The sequence below is a fragment of the Ambystoma mexicanum genome, chromosome 10 (genome assembly GCF_040938575.1).
Source record: "Ambystoma mexicanum isolate Mex_15411 chromosome 10, UKY_AmexF1_1, whole genome shotgun sequence".
Classification (NCBI taxonomy): domain Eukaryota; kingdom Metazoa; phylum Chordata; class Amphibia; order Caudata; family Ambystomatidae; genus Ambystoma; species Ambystoma mexicanum.
Window position 1 is genome coordinate 501,372,032 of NC_090932.1, and position 20,002 is coordinate 501,392,033.

General features: G+C 43.4%; 1 protein-coding gene and 1 non-coding gene across 2 annotated transcripts in view; both read right to left on the bottom strand.

The window, feature by feature from the left end:
- Positions 1-968: 968 nt before the first annotated feature.
- Positions 969-1,075, bottom strand: LOC138496832 (U6 spliceosomal RNA). Its single transcript, XR_011278300.1, has one exon. It is a non-coding gene; the product is annotated as a U6 spliceosomal RNA (small nuclear RNA).
- A 563-nt stretch (positions 1,076-1,638) lies between these two features.
- The window catches only part of EPHB1 (EPH receptor B1), a 1,076,389-nt gene continuing 1,058,025 nt past the window's right edge, over positions 1,639-20,002 (bottom strand). The window contains exon 17 of the mRNA XM_069618048.1: positions 1,639-2,047. The gene's annotated coding sequence lies outside the window, so the exon portion shown is untranslated. The remainder of the gene's footprint in view (positions 2,048-20,002) is intronic.

Sequence of the window (20,002 nt, forward strand, 5' to 3'; positions counted from 1 at the left end):
TTGTGTTAACGTTTCAAGGTCAAGTCTTTTCAGAGGTGTTGCAAGGGGGGCTTAAGGGGATATAGCCCTGGGTCTTTTGGTTCTAGCCCCGGATAGAATCTCAGGGTCTACAACCAAAAGGCTAGATAGCCACGAGTCCCGATAGTCCTGACGTTAGTGTAGCCCCAGATCTTTTCCAGACCTAGCAACACCCCTGAGTCTTTTCCAGTTTCTTTTGTTTGTTGCTTGGAGTTTTGTGTTTGTGGGCATCATGCAGCTCAGGATTTTGATGGTGAAAGGGATCATATGATGGTTGCTCCATATTATTGATACGGTTCAATGTAATAATGTCGCCACAAAAATATCGCCATACAAAAATATCGCCGAAAAATTGTTGTTTTTTGTGGCGACATTATTGCATGGAACATGCGGGGGACACTCCCGCAACCCCCACATTTTTTTTTTTACATCTTTTTTTTTTTTGCCCCTATCGCCACATATGTGGTCACCCAAATAATATCGCCACAACATTTTTGCGGCAATATTATTTACGGCAACCATATATGTGGCGATATTAATACCTGATACCATTGATCCTGATACCATTGATACCAGTGGAGCGGCGTTCGACAGTTCATCCCTGCTCAAAATTCCATCTAGAGTGTGTCCTGCTGAGTGAGTGGGTTCATTCATTATTTATTTGAGTTGAAGATTTTCCAGCAGGGCACTGAGGGATATACTGTAATATGCCCATTCATTCTTCCAGATGCCAATGTATCCACCTGCCCTCGCCTGTAAGCAAATATACCAACCCACTCACACAAGAATTAATTTGCCCACCCATCCACCTTGCACAAGAACCCATTTGAATGTTGTTAACAAGATGCAGGGGATCATTGCATTTTATAAAGTATTAATTTTGCTTAATGTTTCCTCATTATTTTTTTTTTTTTCTTTTTTTTTTTTTTTTTTTTTCTTTTTTCTTTTTTTTTTTTATGGAACGCTTCACGAATTTGCGTGTCATCCTTGCGCAGGGGCCATGCTAATCTTCTCTGTATCGTTCCAATTTTAGTATATGTGCTGCCGAAGCGAGCACATGTTTCCTCATTATTTGAGCTTCTTTAAATGTGTGTTCAATACTCATGTAGGTTTTCCTCCAATTGGTTCAACAAATTTGCAAACAGCCGCATTTTTAACATTTGCTACGTGCAACATAACTACTTCCTCTAACTAAAATGTATGATTGTGTGTCTTTATGGTTGTTTCCCCTGCATGATTTTCCATTAAAACCTGTCTTCACAATCAGTCAGTTCGGCAATAACCCATCGTAACCCACAAATCACACTGACATTTGAAGTCACTGCTATCAGTCAACACAGGCAGATGGATGGGTTCAGTTTGTGTGGGATCTCCGATTATGCTGTTCTGGTTCTGTCATGTATATCTCTATGATATTTATTCCTACACCTTACCACCTATATTAGCAGAGAAAGGCACCACAGTGCCTCCTCTGGTAGAGATCCAGACTACAACCCCTCCTAAGTCTTCACTGGTTGCTGAAATCTTGGCCTATTGGGCGCCATTGCTCACCACCAACGATACACTCTAGATTTCCAGAAAATACCTTTCTATAGTTTAGTAACCCATACCAGGCAAAAACATGGCTATTGACGTCTTTAATTCGTTCTGTTGAGTGCAAGTTCTTTATTAATACAATATTGTTTTTTTCTGAAATTTTTACCGATACAAACGCCAACAATTCAGCACGGTCGACATATCGGAAATGAGAAGGGGTAGGGAGAAATAATATACACTCTGGCAAATTACATCTATATATATGTACAGACGTTCCACTGGCACGGGGAGGCAGCAGGGCACACGCTGGGATGGTTGTGGGATGGTGGTCTCGGGCGGGTTCAGTGCTCTGATGGGTCCGGCCGGGACGGCACCATGAAGAGATCACCTCTGAGGCACCACAATTGACCTGGATGGAGCTGCTCTCTTGCTTGACCTCCTATCTTTTTTGGCACCCAATGTCTTCTCAGAAAGAGTTCTCAAATAATGTGACCTGAAAAGAAAAGACAGAACTCAGTGTAAGTCAATGTTTGTCCCTTATATGAAAGGGTATTAGTATCAAGAAAGACAAAAACCTTTTTCATGATTAATTTCAGTCTTCAACTTAAAAAGAGAGGTTATGATTTGCACCGCATGAATGCAGAGAAGCAATATCCATGAAGACGATCAAGATTAGAAACGATGGGTCTTATGAGCTACTATTCGCCCTCCATAATTCCAAAGCTCCTTTAAAAAAGTATTGGCATGGCAAAGACTACAGCTTGGCATTTTCAAAGGCAGACATGTACCCCGATTCATAGATTTTTAACATTACTACCTTTATATGTTGCAATGTTCTAATAATCCACCTAATAAAATGAGTAACATACTATTACTATGCTTTACTTATTCTATAGAAAAGAAAAAAATGAGACCAGCTAAGTACTGGGCCCCATGGACTGAGGGCTAGGCTTGTTAGCTGCAATTAACCCACTACCTTTTTTAAAATGCTTTTGCACTCCAAAACTACGGGTTTAAATCACAGTAATGGACCAATGATTTAGATCACTGGTCCTTCTACTGGTGTATTCATATCCCCCCAAATGCATATCCCCCAAAATGCAGGAAAATTCTGCCAACCCCAGGTATACTTTCTATATCAATAATATGAGTTCTCACCCAGGTGGGTAGCACCACCCACACACGCCAAATTCAAAAGTCCAAATGTAAGCAAGAAGAGAAGCCCCAAATCAGAAAACATTGTCAATCCCACAAATTGTGACTGTCATTATGAAAAGCAAGCAGTGTTGTACAAGGGAAGGATGTGGTTGCAAAACTATCCAGATTTTCAATACGCCACCTTCCATCTGAGCCACCTTCCTACTACCATGCCCTCTCAAGAGGAATCAAATGCAGATTCAAGGAGCCCACAATTTCAGGTGGATAAGATTCAGAGAAGTACTGTACGGGTTTCTGAGAAGGTCATAAGGACGGCCATACCAAAGGGCAACATGGGTGTAATGCATCGAAGAATGCCTTTGAAATGTGTCATTCTGTTTGCAGTGTTTATCCGGTTCTGTCCTCAAGTTCAGTGCTTCCTTCTTGGCTGATTCAACACATATGTAACACATTTTGCAGGACACACCATGCCAGCCACAGCCTCCTTCAGACCTATGCAGATGATACTCAAATCACATTCCATTACACTGGCCCCTTTGATCACCTTCACCCCAGCTCGGTTTGTTTGCTACAGATCCAAGATTGGGTGATTGACGAACACCACTCTCTTATTGTAATGAGCATTGAAATCACCTCCCTTGATAGGCTCATCCTCCTTTCCTCCTGTCTGCCTGGCCTTTTGACTTTGGTCCTCACTGACCCGTATGCCCTAAAGACAAACGTGAGTGTTGAATTGTACAATCATCTCTCATTTGAAGGTCATGTCCAGGAACTCTCCATTTCCAGCTACATATCCTCAGACGTATCCCCCCCTTTCGAAACATGCCTCAATGAATCCAACGAATGTCTGCTGAGGGAATCTCATACTTGGATTACTTTATCAGCCTCCAGATTGGTATTCCTAAAATAATATTCATCAAATTATATTATATTAATCAAAGCAGCCAGGTTCATCATGAACCTTTGGACCATATTACACCTCCTCTTCTCTCCTTACCCTGGCGCTCAGTCAGGGCCTGCCTTAGTTTCACAGCCCTCTGCATTAGCTGCAGAGCTTAAATGTACAACGGCCCTCTCTATCTCGTACAAGTGAAAACCCATCTTCTACCCAGATCCCTGAAACCAATGGGCTTTTTTCTATTGTTGTGGACTCACTGCTTACAAGAAATAACAATACAGAGGTAGACCTATGGATGCAGATGTACCCTCCTCCAGGAAAGAACTCCCAGGTACCATGAAAGAAGTGGAGGACCATCTGCATTACCACATGAGTCAGAAAACCGTCCTCGCCAGGAAACCATTAAGTCTGGACTCCTAGATTGAGAGTTTGACTCCCTGATCCGGCCCCCCTCATGACTCCTGAGTCTTCATCCTCTTACGCTTAACCACTGCACGCCCTTACTCTTTGCACTCATCAATGTATTGGTAATGCACGTCACTGAATGCTCTTTTAATGTAACTCACTTTCCCGCTCTGAATTCTCACAAGGCATAGTAGGTCCGTCATCTTCCACTGTAATCAATGTTTTCAATCCCATGTTCCCTCCCTGTGGGCGCTTTGAAACAGAATTGACTTACTGTATAAGCGCCTAACAAATGCACAATAAATAAATAAATAAATGCATACATGCTCTTCCCCTGGAACCCTCCCACTGCACACGGCTTGTATGAATATTTCCAAGTCAGCAAAGATAAGACCCATTACCTTCCCCTTTGATTTGGGGGCACCAGGCAGTAATATGCTCATGGTTCGTACAATATAAAAACCTCAAAAGTAAATATAGCAATGCCCATTACTTAGTTTTTCCAGTTTCCAATGGCAGGTACTTCAGAAGGGCCTGCCACTGAGCAAGAATTAAGCTGTGCCATGCCTGTGGATATGTTATGGCATATTGGCCAGTTGACAGCATTTGTCTTACTACCATTGGCAGATCAAGAGCAAGGTTTTAATTAAGCAATATGCCCAGAGCTGTGGGGGCATTGCTGAGTCAGGTAATGCCCAGGGGCCCAAAGTTATCGAGGGCCTTAACGAAGGCCCCAGGGCATTGCCTGACTCGGTAATGCCCCTGCTGCGAGGGGCTTATTGCTATTAGTATCCCGGCCCGCAAGACCGGGGTACTAATACCATTTTTTCTGTTCCGAAACGCTGCAGCTGCTGAAAAAAGGAGAAATAAGAAAGTAAGTGGGGTTGGGAGGGTTGGGAGGGGATTGTTTCCAGGGTAGGGGGGGGAACTTACCTGAATCCCCAGCGGGGGCGGATGTCAGGCTGCAGCCGTGTGGGGGCTCGGAGCGGGAAGGCCCCATTTCGAGCCTCCTCATTGGCTGAGGGGCTACCACACACCCCACCGGGAACAAAGGAATGGGATTCCCGGCCATGTAAAGCCCCGGCGAGGGCCAATCAGAATGTTTGTTACCTTCTGATTGACCCTCGCCGGGGTTCTAATATCTGATTAAACTCCAGTATATACAAAATGCGGCAAACAGGCTGATTTTTCACCTCAAACGTCACAATCAGATCTCGTCGTAATTGCTCAGCTTGCAATTGCTCTCATTCACCAAAAGAGAGGCATTTAAATCTCTGTGCCTTGTACACAAGGCCTATTTCAAAAGAGGATCTACTCAATTTAGGAACGTTTCCGCCATTACAATCCTAGGAGGCATCTCAGATCAGCTTCGGCCTATCTTTAACTATTCGCAGATGAAAACAACATAAATGGGGGAAGGTTTGTACTTTGGTTATTCAGGCATCCAAGCCTTAAAATTCTGTACCTTTGCCGATCTCTGCTATACATTTACCACCAGCCATTTAGATGTCGTCAGTAAGGCGAGTTACCTTGCTATACAAAACTCCTACCTACCTACGCACAAGGTCTTTTGTCATCAGTTGTCTCCTGTTTCTTCTGGGCCTATTCTCTGTTCTTCTGCCCAGGATCAGTACCAGCTGCAATCTGGTTCCCTTCAGTTCTTCAAGATTGTACAGCAACAAAGCAACAAACAAAAAAAGAAAGAAAGGAAGCTCTCACAAGCTGGGATTTTCCACGGCTTTACCTCGGCCTCCTTGAGAAGCATTGCCCCTTCCGCAAGGCCTTAAAAACCTGGCTCCTTGCATAACAATCTTCTGTGGAATGTATGTCTTTCAGCTACTGAACAGCACCAGGCAGCCAGTAGCTGAACAGGTGCAGATTCATACATTTTGTGCATCATAACAACATAGGGTAACCAGACATCCCGGTTTTTGCCGGGGCCGTCTCAGAATTGGGTGTTCTGACCCCCCTTCACAAGGGTATTTTTCAATGCACTTGCGCGATCTGAATGACACCTGGCCTAGTAGGATCATTGTCTGTCTCCCTTTGTTTCCCCCCCTTGCCTCGTCGCGTCTTGAAACACTTGTGTACAGGCACGTTACAAATGCCATATCATATCATTTGAAACCCCATCTCTGGGTGGCCTCCAACCACCAACCTTTTAGTTATAGCACTAACCGATTGCACCAAAGAGACTGCTTGTGAAGCCCGTTCAGACACGCCTGCAATATCAATTGGAGCACATGCTCCTGTTGCCTCCCACACAGAACATTGTCACTTTAAGACAGGCCTGCTGCGTGAGAAGGGAGGAGGAAGAAAGCCACGGCGAGCGCGGGACTGACAAGGAGGAGAGGAAAAGAGCATGTGGTAGTTAGAAGGAGTTTGAGAAGAAAGAAGGTAAGAGTCGACTGAGGCTCAATTACATTACTTATGATTGAGGTCGCCCCAGCCATAAAAAAGCACCATTGTCTAGTTTTGCTAGTAAGGAGAATGCACGACATAAAACCAAATTATTCCTCCCCCCATCCCTTTTGAAGTATAGCTCCCTCCAGTCACTGTCAAAATCTAGTCCTACTTTAATGTTAGTTGTCATGTCCCGTTTTTTTTTTATTTTTTAAATCTGGTACCCAAAAACAAAAGCATTATCCGCGCCCCCCCCCCCCCCCCCCCTCCCCTCCTCCCCCTTCCTCCCCACACGCAGCTGCCAGGCCACATCTCCCCTTGGCCTCTAACTGTAAGTGAATAGATGTTCCTAGCACCCTGTAGCACCGGGGAGCGCACGCCCCTCATCACAGGCGCCAGCCATCTACGCCTGTCTGCTTTGTCATTTAAGTGCATGATCAGAAAAAACGAGCAGGAAAAGGCGCGCACGTCGCCTCCCGGTGCTGCGACCCGCGCCAGGTGTTCCTCCGCCCACAGAGGCGCATTTAATGCAGTGTAAAAGAATGAACGCCTGCTTTTCCTTACAGTATAATTATGATTACAATGCCCGCGCACGATATAGAGCAGCAAGGGACTCGTAACCCGGTGGCAGTTGGTTTTCGATTAACCGTTTGTGTGTCAGGCCGCGTTTGCTGCTTATGTTGGATCGACAGCAGATTATGGCAAAAGGGGCATCGTTGCTCTTCGCAAAATTAGATAAAGCGACCCCATAATCGCATCTACCTTCACGGGTGCCTTCAATGGACCACATTCCACAGGTTTTTCCCTACAAAAAAAAGAAAGAAAAAAAAGAAACCGGGCTGACCCCTACACCATATCCCTCCAAACACATCCGGTGCATTTTAATACGCAGCAGGCCAGCAGCTACTGGGAGTAATGAGCCCGAGCTATTTATCTGTAGCTACTCAGGGGTCAAGTCCTAAAAATTAAAGTGGGGGGAATCATCAACAAATGCAAGGCAATGTGACGTTGGCAGAAATTAGCATATCAATGTGAAATATGCACATTTCAATAAATTGGCTTTTCATAACCACCCAAATTGCACAGGACGAATGGCATTTGCCTTTCAGAAAATCAACACACACAGAAAACCAAGAGAGGATATTTTCTTCCAATAGTGTTTTTGAAGGCGTTAAAAGATGTGCATGTTTTAAACTCCAAGAACCAATAGAAATGTTTTCCCTGGGAATTGAAGTACCGAAATGGGACATTTCACCTTTAGTTATTTTTTATCAGCTTATATAGTGCAGTGGTGAAGTGTCCGGCCTACAAACCTGATGACTGTGGTTCAATCCCGTTGCCAGCTTTAATACATAAATTCAAAGAGGACATTCAATTTTTCTCATTTTAGCTGGGGGGGGACTGAGTCCACCCTCTGAAAAAAGTGGGTGGACTTCGTCCCCCTGCGTGTACCCTCGACTTGAGCTCTGGGAATAGATATTGTACGAGTGCGGGCCATTTGTCCCTTCCCGTGTTGCATCTTCTTGTCGGTTTGCTTTGCGTGCCCTGTGAGTTATACAAATACCAATTGAAACGCACATCCTGTGACATTGCAAGAACAGAGCTAGTTATTGCCATTAAGGAGTTTGTCTGATAAAACCATATTTTAGCAAAACATAATGCATGCCTCATTAAACCAGTTTAGCCAACCTCATTAATTCAAAAGCCATTATCACAAACAGATGTCCCTGTTTATTTGTTAAAGACAGAGCCTATTTCGTAAAAAGCAAGAACCCGGACTGCAAACCCTGGAGGATTAAGAGAAATATGCCTTCAGGGGCAAAGACCTTGATTCTCAGGCTGTTCATGCATAATGGACAGACTTCCCTTGACCACAAGCCGTTGGTCTAGAACAGGGGTGGCCAACCTGCCCCCCTCCAGATGGTGTGGCCTGCAACACTCATCTGCCCAAGCCAGCAGTCAATCATGAGAGATCATGGTAGTTGGAGACCTAAACATCTGGAAGGTGCCAGGATGTTTACCCCTGTCTAGAATCAGTATATGGTGGTCTACCATCCAAACACACACAACTGTATGTGTATAGGATCTATATAAAGCGCTTACGTGTCAGTGCTATATAAATAATACATCATCCATTGCATCATGAGGGGGGCATTTTGGGTTACCAGTCGGATAGGGGCTGTTTCTGTATGCTTGTCTCCACGGCCGGCTAGATCAAGGCTAGTGGATGGAATGGTGCACGTTGATGTGCCCCTGACACAAGCACACAGATGGTTGCATTTGTAATGGTCTCCTGCTGAGCTGTGCCCGGGAATCCACTAGAAGATCACCAGCCTTGGAGATCATTGGAAGCAACACTGTAAGGTCATGCAATGGTTGATATGTGGGGTGAGGTATCCCATAGTCCATTGAACTATTCTTTTGGGAAAGTCATGGCTCTGTAAGTGCTTATAATCACCTCGGTGAGCAGGTATCGTTCTGACAGATGTTTTTAAATTAGTGTAGCGTGTTTATAGAAATAGGGATGTGGACTCAGTTCCCACAATTCACTACTTCTCAAGTCTCGGCATAACACACACATTCTCCATCAGATATATTGTAAATAGGGACTGTAATGCCCACACAGCAATACTAGTACAGTGTGTTTGTCCTGGCTGCCAGCCTCTCTATCAGAGATAGTGTAAATATTAACTTCAATTCCCACAATACAAAATGTTTTCATTGAAACCACTGGATCCTGAAGAGGATTCTCTCTGTTATCAGGCCACAAGGGGTAGCGCCCATTAGTATCTGGTTTTACTCTCCGACTTTATCCCTCCCTCTCAGCTGGATTGTTTGCTTTTCAAGACTACTGGGGGGTGGGATCTTGGGTGTCTGTTCCTGATTGCTGCAGTTCACACAAGTTCTGCTTCTCAACGTTAATCATCACTGAGTCTGTCTTTGGTGTTACCACTGGCCAGTCCGTCTTCTCCTTCCCAGCACTCACCTGTATTGGTCACACTCTTCCCTCCCTGAGTAGGCTCAATATATTTGACTCTTTAGAGTGGCATGTCTCTTTCTCTCTCTTCTTCATCTCCTGCTGATGAGCATTTAGCTTCTCTCACTCGGCTCCAGAACACTGTGCTTCCACTCAGAAGATTCAGGCTTGATTCGAACCTGAGTCCCCCAGATCTGACTAAGTGACTAGTTCACGTGTATATGTGCGACCATAACCTTCAGGACCGCCATAAATATGTACATGCACCTCGATGGGTAGCATTTAGGTAAGCTTTGTGCAGTCACTGTTATCCACGGACAGCTTAGCAGATCTTTTCTGTCTAAAATATTTCTTTTGCACCTCAAGTTGTTCTTTTACCGCATTCTCCCTAATAGCTGTATCCGCTTATGGGCATTTTATTTAAACCCATAACTGTGAAGACATAGAACACCGTGTTGGACAGTGTGGTTTTGACGTTCTTCACCTGAACTTGTTATCCTGAAAAACGTATTGCTGGTCTACACAACTGTTATCATCACCTCTCATTGAGGTAGGTGCTATACTGAGCTTTGACATGTCTTGCCTTCAATTTATAAGCTTGCGGTATTAATAAATGCTGGATTCTCGGTTGCTCCCCTCCTCTTTCTTTTCTCCCTTACCCTTTTTCACCAAATCACAAATTCACACTTTGCATGACCATACATCGGTTTTAGGAGTATGCACCCTCTTGTAAAGCTCATTGGGGATGGCCTAATTGATTTTACGGACAATCCCTCGGGCACTCTCCCTGGCCTTGGGTGCCCAGCTTTATTGATTTAACAATTTAATTGGCTTCAAACAAGGAATATGTGGTATATCGGTGTATTCCTCTTTCTGTACCGTATTTGGACCCAGGTAGGTCCACCTAATTAATTGTAATATCTCATTTTTACATTCTCTTCTAGGGGCTGATCAGATATAATCTCTTCCTGACGAAGGTGGTATACATTACAACTTCCACCGAAACGCCAACCTTGTTGCCTACGCTAGTTTACTGTTCACGTTCAGAACTATCTTGGTTATAACAACAGTGTAAGGCTTCTTTTCACGCTAAGACCAACAGATTGCCTCATGAGTCAACCATAGCGGATGGCATAGGTTTTCTCTACCAGCCTCATCCTGGCATTTATTAGCCAGGTGGACATTCGATGATCCATTCATGTTCCTTTTTGTCCATAAATTGAGTTTTGGATACTTTATGCTGTATTAATGTTTTCTCTACTAGACTAACTTTTTGGCATTAAATAGCCAGGAGGACACTCTACGACTTATTTTCATTGTTTTTGTCTCAAAATTGACTCTTGAAAATATGTAGCATATATGAGTTAGCTAGGGCCAGCTAGAAAGATAAATAGTGTTTTCTTCCCTACTACAACCTTTCATGCCCTCAGAAGTCAAATTCCTTTGAGTTAATGATTGTTCTCTAATAACTGTTTTGTGTTTAAGTTTCATTATACATGAGTGTTTTGTCATACTGCTTTGCTAAACACCTTTAAAATATTAATTATTATTGTCATATTAATGACTATTCATTTAATGTTTTTTTTTCGATATGAAATAAATAGACTCTTCTGATTTCTTTCTCCTTAGTATTGTGTCTTTATTTACCTAATTGTGTTATTTTCACGATATACCACATATTGCTGAATTATGTGATTAAGTCACTAGTTGATGTAATGCTCAATCAAAGACATTCTATTAGTACACCAAATCCCTTTCTGCACGGGAACATTGTTCTGTTATTCTTTACATACTGCTCCATTTGGTTCCCACTGTTTATGGAGTTCCTTTTAGTTTATATATTGATTCGAACCACCCCTCTTGCTGATAACCCTTAATAGTATTGCCAATTAGGAAGTGCTAAAGAGCCAACCATAACCCAAATCTGTTGCACTGGATTACATCTAGGAGAGAGATGACATATGAGTACAGACACGCAATTTGACAGTCAATGGCCATCCTAATCGCTATGCCCATTCCCACTCCCTAACTGCCCCGTCCTACCTAAGACACATCTTTCTAGGATCTCTTTTGAGCTAGCTCTATTAAGCAGTAAAATCAAACGTTGGTCTGCTTGGGGCTAATGGCTTAATTACAACTAAAGATGTGCTACCAGGGTAATAAAAATGAGTTACCTGTCTTTATACCGAAATATTTTATAAAGAATTAACATATATCGAATATTTTATAATATTTCTTTTTTTATAGAGGATGCACTTTTTAAACCCCAATTTCCTACTCCTAAAAACCCACCCCAACAGTGTCTCAAAAATAATTAACCCTTCACCCCACCCCCAAATACTTTCTCTATAAAATCTTTCATTATAAAATATTCGATAGATGTTCATTCGTTATAAAATATTCGATATAAACACTGCATACCATAACAATGCCTTCACCGAGTGTCCCTTCAACCATTTTGATTTATATATGTTGCTTTCCATGACATCCTGTTAAAAACAAAAATTGACAAAGGCAACAGTTTTGGCTTACATATCGGTATTAGACAGACATTTTACAAACACAGCTATCAAAAGCCCAGATAATCACACTTGTTTCTCTGTCGGTCTGACCTTTTGATTCTGCAGTAGGTCTGCAGGCCTGGACGCATGGTAACAATAATGAAAGATAAAACAATGGCTCTCTAGGATGTTTCACATGATGTAAGGGCGGTTCGTCACAACGGATAAGATAGGGCTCAAATAGAAAGCAGAGACACCTCAGTTGCCTACTGTCTGACTGCCAATGGAAAATACAAGGCATCATTGCCATGACGACATGGATATGCACCTGATGTGTGGCCCTAATCACTATAATGTGCCACATTTCCAGTATATGTTAGTTGGCATGAGAAACGCAAGTGTGTGGTAAGGCAGAAAGGCCCCAGCATAGCCTCCAGTGCGCGTGTGTACTGTGCATGCATATCAGTGCGTGTGTGTACTGTGCATGCATATCCAGTGTACTGTGCAAGCATATGTAGTGTGTGTGTGTACTCTGCATGCATATCCAGGGCGTGTGTGCACTGTGCATGCATATCCAGTGCGTGTGTGTACTGTGCAAGCATATGAAGTGTGTGTGTGTACTCTGCATGCATATCCAGGGCGTGTGTGCACTGTGCATGCATATCCAGTGCGCATGTGTGCTGTGTATGCATATCCAGTGCGCGTGTGCACTGTGCATGCATATCCAGTGTGTGTGTGTGCACTGTGCATGCATATCCAGTGCACGTATGTACTGTGCATGTATATCCAGTGCGTGTGTGTACTGTGCATGCATATCCAGTGCGCGTGCGTACTGTGCATGCATATCCAGGGTGCATGTGTACTGTGCATGCATATTCAGCGTGCATGTGCACTGTGCATGCATTGTTGGCCTCATCTTTGGGTACTGTTTTGAGAGACTGGAAGGGAGTAGGTGTTAGAATACAGGACTACTTTCTTAATCGGTAGTCAAATACAAGACAATGCCACAATACATGCCATGCTATGAGTGAATGACTGCAATAAAGTTTGCACCAGTACACGTGATAACAAATGTTAGAGGACTGAAAACAAAACAGGCGCAGGATTCAAATGAAAAAGACAATCTAGACAACCAGTGTTCCTTCAAACTTCGTAGGTCTTGGAGCCTTTCCAATGATTGAAAACACAGGCGACCACATTCATCTAAGACACAACCACAGAATATTCGCCTTTCTACAAATCACAATGGCAGAAACATGTAAAAAGGAGGGTATAATGACACGTCCCTAAGGTGAATGGATATTCATTCACCTTTGCCATCTACCACTACCCAAAGCAGGAGTTTTTGTTCGACTGGGTCAACAATGAACACACATTGGCAAAGCCAACAGAGTGGGCTTTTGTGTAGGCATGTGATAGGCATTTGCTAGGCACTGGAATGATAGTAGTACCTGGCCATAAGATCAGAACAGCTGGAAAACATAGCGATTACCTGGACATAGGATGGTAGAACCTGGAAAATGCCTATTTAATACCTCAAGCCAAAACTGTTTGCTTTTTCATTGCTTGTATTTAACAGGGCTTCAGTGCATATAAGAGATATGAATCAGGTAACGGAAGGCACACTTTAAGACATTTGTATTAATCCATGAACCATTTGCAGCTGTAATTACACCATTTACTCCCAGCTGACTGTGTAGCAATAACAGTGACAGGCGTAGGTTTGATGTCTTCTCTTAATATTACAAGCTGAAAGAGATCCCGGGGCATGTGTTTCGGGAGTGGAGGAACAAGAAGAGGGAATGGCCATAGGGAATAACGTTGCTAGCGGCAGTCAATGTGTGGGTAAATAACCAAACAACACTGGCAAGCTGTGTGGCCCTCCTCACATGGCATCTCCCTACTGCCTGTAGTCCAATGCAATAGTTTAGGTGCATAGGTGGCACTTACACCTAACAGCCCAAACTAGAAAGAAAGCTGTGTAACTCAGGGCACTGGTGTGTTGTAGATGAATGGATGCCTCCAGTATCCAGCACCATCAGACTGGCATGTTTTTCTGCAACAAGAAATGAAAAGAATTCACACATACAGAAAAAAGAAGTCACTTTACTAATCCAATCAGTCGCTGATCTACTTCTCCTAAGCGGACTTTTCAGCAAAGCTTAACTCCAAAAAGTTATCACAGCAATTGTTAGGAACCACAAGTATTAGTGTTAGTAGATTTACAAGTGAAAAGCACCTAACACAATTTATAGGTGTGGGATGTATTGACCCACTTTTGCTCTGCCATGAGGCATTCCTGTGTTTTGATGGTGCCAGAAATCCTAAAATGGCCGCAAAACCCTTTTGCGCACCAAAACCACTGAAAACCGCACTCTGCAAAGCACAAAAAGATAGTGGCCCAATCTGCCATGCATGTTTTCAGTGGTGGAACAGAGAGCTCACTCCTGAAATATGTCACTGGGCTTCACAACAAGTAAAAATGGAGCACAGAGGGAGAAGCAGTGCTTTGCTGAAAAAAATCAAAATGTTTGCTTTTAAATCCTTTTTCTGGGTTTCTGAAACTGCAGAATGCCGGTACAAAACACCCACATACATCCAATATTCTTGCTGGGTGCTACAATTCACTTAGTTCAAGAAATCATTGTGCACTTACAATGTCCTGGAAAGCTGAATTTGTCATAAAAACATCCATAGCCAAAGGGCCTGCCTGTGGAATCTGTCAAAACGTGGGCACAGTACCCTCAGCCGCCTGTATGACAGCTGTCAGAAGCCTGCCTGATTAACCTTAAAAATGTATAAACTGAAAGCAAATGTTTGTAATGTAAATGGCATGTTACTGAGAGTAACCTATCTTGTAATTGTTAAGACCATGGTTTAGAATCTAAAATACGTGTTCTAGCAGCCTGTTTTGAAATTACAAGTTGGTTTTAAGCAAAGGAAAAATGCAACAGAATTAACATTAAATGTAAGCCTGGCTGAGCTGCAAGAACTTGAAAGGCAGGTTTCTTCCCAGGAGGAGGACACTTTCCTCTAGCTGAAACTCACAGGGGGGTGCCAATTGCTGGGGAGCCAGAAGGAGACAATGGACTTCCTCCAGCTCAAAGGAATGCCAAGTGTGAAGGGTCGTAAATGGCCTGGGCCCAGGAGGAAATGGGAGAAGACTGCTTCTGAACTGCAGAGAGCCAGACGGAGGCGGAGACAAACCACCATTTGTGGCTGGACATTCACAGAGAACATTTTGTTTAAATACATATAACTTACAACTTAAAATTGTTTAAAATACAAAAATCACATATTTGTGTATCTAAATTCTGACTGTACATTTTAAGAGGCAGCAAAACCGTGTGACATGTTCTAGAAGGAAACACCAGAAAAGGTGGTTTCACACCAAATGTATTTATGCCAGAAGTATGAAACATTATACCTTTATGCCCATGTTCAACGCGCACATTGGTACACATTTTCTGATAAACTGGACATTGTGTTCCTGATAAAAAGGGTGAAATTCGGTGGAAAGCAGACACAAGATCCTACAGCGACGGGGTTTTGTGGAGTACCTGCTACTCAAAATATGTGATCTATATAGGTAGTTGTTATAGAGGTTGCATATGTGTAAATATGTATTGTGTCAAAAGTAGATGTTGTGTTCAAGAGGCTAGGGGTGGACTCTAGGCCTCGTAAACCCACATCATCATGGTGACACACTGTTTTTCTCCTCCTACCAAGGAAGAGAGGAGACAATGACCAATCCCTGGAAAAAGGGCTTGGTTAGGATAAACCAGCACCCACACCCCTTTATCATAAGCATAACTTAGAGACAGCTGAGGACTTAGAAAGACACACAGATTCACCCACTAACCGATTGCTGGCGGAGCACCCTGCTAGAGAACCATCCATCTTCCTTGCTTCCGACTCCAGAAACTTGGCAAGCAGAAAGGCCCATTCCAATAGTTGAACCATTTTCAACTAGGCCTTAAATTCTAGAACCAGAATCCCACCACCAAAGGGGAACATCAAACAAACAGCCGGGCTGTGCTGTACTTCTGCCTGCTAAATAATTGACATCAGAACCAAAAGATCCAATCCAGTTGTGCCGTTCTGTGACCAGAGAGCTGTGACCAGAGCCATTGCAGACCCGATCCAGTCCTGTGCCGTACTGTGGATGACCCAGTCCAGTGCGGTGTACCCAGCTGTCTATCCCAGAACCAGATTCCCTTCCCTGACCAGAAATCTTGACGGACCAGAATCCTGACGGTTCCAAATGAAATATATCTAGTGAGTATCTATAGAATAGGACTGTGTCACTAGCATATGTACTGTCCATAGTAATCCCTATCTTAACCCATCCTATCTGGTCTTCAGAACCTGATATTGTTAGGCATACTTTTAAATTGTCAGAACCTTTCTTGTGCTAAGTTCCTCTTATTTGTTTTCTAAAATCATAAATCATTAGTGTTGTGAACAAATAAATTGAATCCCAGAAAGAAAGTGAGTATCTACCACGTGAAGGGTCCCTGGCCAGGACTGTGGAGATTCATGTGTGGCATTCTCTTTTTCTATGGTCATAATCTAGTCTAAGAAATCCCATTTATCATTTAAAAGTGCATTCCCGTTTTCCATTTCTGCGCTATCTCGAAAAAAACGACCTCCACTAAAACGTCCATAACTTCCTCAATTTTTGTGCTAGAAACAAATCCATACGGTTCTCCTGTAATCGCTATTACCGCGTGCTGAAAGGTTTGCCACACATTTTCGTTTAGGGAAATTCTGAAACGTGTAAAACAGCTTTTGATTGCTTCCGACCTTCATTTTAAGATTTCACATTGTTCCTTAGTATCAAATCATTGCTAGTGTTTGTGTGTAACTATCTAAAGTGGCTCCCATAAGAATGTAAACCATTTCAGCAATTTAGACCATATTTAGTGTTTTCACCCAATCCATTCTTCAGATTACTTTGAAACCATTTGGACAGCTTGCCAATCAATTCTGTTTTTCTCTTGCGTGCTGGGGGGAATAGGGATTGTTATTTTGTTTGAATTCTGCCATTCCTGAATACCTGCTCTCTCCTGTTATCTCTTTACATTGCCTATTGGGGGGTTGAGGGGCGTGAAGGGGGGAATAGAACCACACTGCTATTTGATTTGAACACACACACAAAAGTATTATTTCTGTGTTGCTTTGTTTTTGCCCATTATTACTCATTGTGATTAAAGAGATTGATCAGTGTTACATCACCCCATTGGTGATCCTTGTGTACCCATTAAACATAGTGTGATTGAATTGTGAATCCATAAATAAATATTGTAACTTTGCAAACCAGCCTGATTCCTGGTTCAGTGTGACCGGGGGGGGCAAGGGGTTCCAAGAGAGGGGCGTGATATGAGTGGTACATTGTTCAGAATAAAATAACTTTTAGACACAGATAAATAAGGATTTCAGTTGTGCATTACACGCTAGGCATTTACTTAGGTGAAGTGCCGGATTGAAATCACTTACATACGCACTATACGTTTTCTTCACTGATGTTCTGATAAAAACAAGCATTTGCAAAGGTAACAGTTTTGGCGTGTGTATAAGTATTAGGCATTTGCCAGGCACTGCTATTAGATGACCAGGTACTTGCACCATTTTGCACCTGCTACCATTAATGGCCACTTAATACCACTATGACAGTGCCTGTTAAATGTGTTTCCCATGCCTGCATAAAAGCCCAAACTGCTGGCATTGCCAAACCTTGTTTTTCATTGCTTGCTGCTTGGCCCTGGGAGTTTGCTGGAGTGCAGAGCAAAGCAGTGGAGTGTGAGCGCGGTGGGGTCAATGTGTGAAGCATCCAGGATTAGGGCGTGCCTGGCAATTGTGGGGGAATAGATGAGCAGAAATGCGCTCACGTTGAATGGGGCCAAGAATGAGGTGTTAGTGGTGGGCCCTCGATCTGCGGTTGCCGGTTGGACCCCTACGTCTTGGCCTCCATCTCTTGGACCTTTGCCCACTCCGGTTTCGGTTGCAAAGGGTCCAGGAGTCGAAATCTCTGCCACCCTGTCAGCTGAAAAGCAGGTCAGTGTTGTGTGTTGGAAAGGTCACTTCAAGCTAAGCATTCTTCGGAAGGTCCTCCCTTTTATATCCATGCAATTTAGAGCCCCGGGAGTCGCCTCTCTTGTTTCATCTGCCCTGGATTATTGCAATGCGTTGTTCCTGGGGCAGCCCGCCTACCTGATCCATCGGCTTCAGGCTCTGCGGAATGCTGCAGCTAGGGCGGCCCCTTTAGCTCCCTGTTACTCTCATGTTACTTTGACTCTTTTCTGCTTTCTCTGGCTCCCGCTGGCCAAGCAGATTTCTTTTAAATCCCTCTGCTTGGTCCATTGTGCGTGGAATATCTACAACAGAAATTCTGTCACTTTGTCCCTATGAGCCCGATTCATGGAATATTTTCCCGGTTCAAAGTGAATTTGCACTGCTGAAAAGCGACTTTGCACTGCCGACACAAACCCTGATTCGTGGAACCGGGCAAAGTGTATTTTTGTCGTGCAAAGTCTGGGCAAAATCGTTTTGTACTGCAAATATGACTATGCGCTGACTTTGCAGTGCATAAATACACTTTGCACAGTTACATGGATCAGGGATTCGGTCAGCCGTGCAAAGTTACTATTTAGCAGTGCAAATTCACTTTGAACCGGTCAAATATTCCATGAATCGGGCCTGATGAGTCTGCATTTCTTTTATTTGGTAGCTTCCTTCGAGTGCTGCTCAGTGCCAAGATGCCCTTGGGTGAACGATGCTCTATACAAGTACAACTACCATTCCGTGCCAGCCTGGACAGCTCAATAGCTGCAAAAAGGGCAAGTGCTACATCCACAGCAGGGTCTGGATGGGCAGAGTGACACATTTGCTGCGTCTTTGTTTGTTTTGAGAGCTCACAAATCAGTCAAGTACATCGGCAGGCGAAACAGTGGTTGTGGAAAGTTTTGGGGATCAGGGATGAGATGTAGACATTAGCACCAGTGCCAAAACCCCCACAGACTGGCCAGTTGCTCATCAAACTGCTCCCACTTACAACAAATGACAATTACACTGAACAACTAATTTAAACCCTTTTTCTTAGAACTTCTTAAAGCTCTGCAGGAGGGGTGGAAGTGGGTGGGAACGATTGGGAGCGGTGCGTCTCTACTTTTTTAAAATTAAGTTTGACTGTTGCTATACTTTTATTTTAAAAAGAAATCATTCCGGAATGGTTTTGTTTTAAAATAAAAGTGTAACAAGAAGTTGAAACTTGCACTTTTAGTGCACGGCACTGAACGGGCCCTTAAACAGAAGTCACATGTGTTTGGGGGTTTGCTTTGTGCGTGAGAGGGGCGTGGCGATGGGGTTTGCGGATAGCGGGGCCAGGCCAGTAAGGAACATAGTTCCACTACTTCTTTTCGTACACTTCGACCACTGCTCTGGAGTCAATTTCCCTGGTGTCTGTTTCCTTTTTTGTGGACCTCAAAATTTGAATCAGATCGCCAGCGTACTGCAAGCAGGTTTCTATGGCTACTGCAAAAGTAGGCCTCTTCATCAGAAATATCCGTTAAGTCTGTACATTTGTTTACTTGGATTTATAAAGAGCTTTCGCCAAAGTGTTGCAAAACTGAACTGAGTAAACAATACAGATACTGCATGATTGCAACGTGCAACCGACATGAGGCTAGAGATTAGTGTTGAAAAGGAAATAAAAAGATAGGTTGTCAGGGGGAGAGGAAAGGAAGCAAGAGTTGGCGAAGGACATGGGCACCACATTCCACATTTTAGGAGCAAGGAGATAAAATGAGCAGAAGCAGGACTGCGCACAGGCAGAACAAGCAGAACAGTAATCTAATCACTACAATACTACAAGTATGACCATTTAAAAACAGAGGCCTGTTCAAAGAGGCTTCATGCTGTCCCTGTCAGGTGGGGGATTATCAGCCAGTCCTAGCGTTCAGTCTTATTCAAATTGTATGTTTTTGCTAGTAGTACTACACTTATAGTGGGAATATAAAACAACAATATTGCGCACGTATGCAAATCGTCATGAGCTAAAACGTTAAGACTGGCAGAGCAGACCTGGCAGGGGGCAACTGTAATTCT